Genomic DNA, 3,020 nt, shown 5'->3' with positions numbered 1-3,020 from the left:
AATTATTTCTATATTAGGACATCTTTTAAAATAATTTTTTTTATTGGAGCAGAAACCAAGTTCCTAAACCATTTTATTAACTCAGCTGTATATCCTGTTTGGTCAAGTATCAAAAAGAGAAGACTGTCACTTTTGCTTTTTTAATTGTAAGTTTTCAATGTAGTCTTCTATAACTTTCATAGAGTTCATGGCCAAACCTCCATTTTTCCTAGGCTACCATAGTAAAGTTCTCAGTGATGACCAGAGTTTCTAGAAAATGTATTGTTTGTTGTTATTTAAGAGGGACTCAGTTTGGGTACTCTGGGTGGATGGCCTACAGATTCTCTTGTGGTACATACCACAATCTGAACCAACACTTTCCAGAATTTTTGAAGACAAAATACAGTCAAGTATTGAAGAGTCCAAGCCCAGTTATAATCATCATAAGTACAGAAAATGTCTGTGCATTCCATAATTTCTCATTAAAATGCATCAATTCTCATTCAATCTCTCTTATTCATTGGTAAGCCAACTTCAATTCAATATTGTATTCAAGGTCCTAGCCACAGCAATAATACAGGAAAAAGAAATGAAAGCTATCCAGATTGGAAATGAAGTAAACTTGTCTCTCTTCATAGAAGATATACAGAAAATTCAAAAGAATCCACAAGAAAATTTCTAAAGCTAATAAGTGAATTTAGCAATAGTGTGGGTGCAAAGCTAACAAAAATAATTTGGTTTTCTAGACACTAGCAATGAGAAATCAGAATGGAAGATTAGGGAGACAATTCCGTTACACTGTCATCTAAGAGAATAAATCACTCACTCACTGACATCAAGTTGACTCTGACTCATGGTGACCCTCCATCAGATTTCAGGCTATAAAATGTAACAAGAAAAGACTTCCCATTTTTCTTTCAAAGAGTCACTGGTAAATTCAAAAGGCCAGAGACTCAGTGCAGCTCCCTGTGGACTATGTCACCAGAGCTCCTTAAAGAATGTATTACATAAGACTGACCAGAGATATGAAGGATTTATACAATGAAAATGATACAATATGTTGAAAGAGGATAAAGACACTTAAGTAGAAAGATGTTCTATGCTAGTGAATAAGAAGATAAAATATTAAATGATAATTATACTCAATGTAATCTGTAAATTCAACATATTTGTGATCATATTTCTAGCAGCCTTCTTAAAAAATTATTAACTTTATGTGGAACAGCAAAATAAAAACAAAACAAAACACCAAAACCTTTGTTGCCACCAGGCTGAGATCAAGTGAGAACTGACCCTCTGGTGGGTTTTCAGAGTCTGGTTACTTGTCCATATTTCTCCCAAAGATCAGCTAGTGAAAGCAACCAATCATCTTTGAGTTGACAGTGACACTGCAGTCCTCTATTCACTTGGCAATCCTATCCACCAGAGTTCCCTAATAGAATGGCAAGAAGCCCCATGTAGTAGCTAAACCAATATTGAAAGAGAATAAAGTAGAATGACTCACCAATCTTGAATTTCCAAACATATTATGCTAGAATACAGAGCTTTAGTGTCATGAAGTGTTGCAATGCTACACCAAAGCCCATGCCATTCTCTGATAAAACAAAAGCACAAACAGCAAAAGACAAACTAAATAAATGAGATCTGAGAAAAGCTTTCATTCATCAATGGACTTTATAAAAAAAGTGGAAAGACAAGCTACCTATGTGGTAAATGTTTTTGAAATTACACGTCCTATTTCCTTGGTGTCCTGTACAAAGTCCAAGGGTCCAAGACCAGGGGTGGAGGTGGCTCAGCTCTGTGGCTTCTTCAGTGCCTAGCTACTTCCACCATCCTAGTTTTGGACCTTTGGGCCTGGCATCACCGATGCCATGATATCCTTATCCTAGTGAAAGCCAAATAGGAAATAGAGTAGATTGCTGCCAATCCCCTACCTGGGTCTCAGTCACAGCACAGGCTGAGCCAAAGTGCAGAGCATACCCACCCTTACTGCCTGAGCCTCGGCCAGAGATGGAGCTGTAGAGGGTCTCCTTGCACCATGATACATGTATACTTACTTGCTTCTATGCTTTGTTCTTGGGGATACATCACTTATATGTAAGTTTGTAATATTGGAACAATGATTTGCATGTTATTGCTCAGGTGGTGTATACATGCTTTCTTGTTTATACAATAGAGTACACATAGAGTGGAATAACATATATGGCAATGGAGGCTGAGCTCTCAAATTTGGAAACACAAAAGACGAGGAATAGTTGTAAACAGAAACTAATGACTGGAGCGTTGAATGTGAGAAGCATGAATGTAGGGGAACTGGACATTGTTAAGAAAGAAATGGAATGCATAAATATTGACATACTACTGGGAGCAAACATTTGGTAATACCATCTTGGACAATAGTCTCAGAATGAAAGTTTACAGAATATCCCTGGGCTTCCACAAGAAACAGACTTTTAACCCAATTACAAAATGGGCAAAAGATATGGAAAGAATTTTCACAGAGGAAGATATTCTAATACAAACACATGAAAAAATGCTTAAAATAAGAGAGATGCAAATCAAAACTTCAATGAGGTATGAACTCACTCCAGTAACAGTGGCAAAGTTTAGCAGGGCAGCAAGTAATAAATTTGGGAGAGGATGTGGTGAGAAAGGAATTATTTTTACTTATTTATTTTTTTTTATTTTTATTGCATTATTTTTACGTGTACCGTCAAATTAGATATGACTGGTACAGGAGGAGATTGCCCCCTCCTTCTCCAGCAGAGCATCTGGTGGATTTGAACCACATACCTCTGAGATTGCAGTGCAGCGTCTTGCCACTAGGTCACCAGAGCTCCCTTGAGGAAGGAATTCTTATACATTGTTGATGGGTTGTTGTTGTTGTTATGTGCTGTCGAGTGGCTTGTGACTCACAGCGACCCTACGTACAACAGCCTTAAACTCCGCTCTGTCCTGTGCCAATCGTACTGTCTCTGACACTGCCATCCCAATTATCCCAGTCACTGAATCAATCCACCTCATAGAGGGCCTTCCTCTCC

This window comes from Elephantulus edwardii, unplaced genomic scaffold (assembly GCF_000299155.1).
Source record: "Elephantulus edwardii isolate Elephantulus edwardi_28Jun2011 unplaced genomic scaffold, EleEdw1.0 scaffold00026, whole genome shotgun sequence".
NCBI classification, from domain to species: domain Eukaryota; kingdom Metazoa; phylum Chordata; class Mammalia; order Macroscelidea; family Macroscelididae; genus Elephantulus; species Elephantulus edwardii.
Note: the sequence above shows the minus strand (reverse complement) of the source record.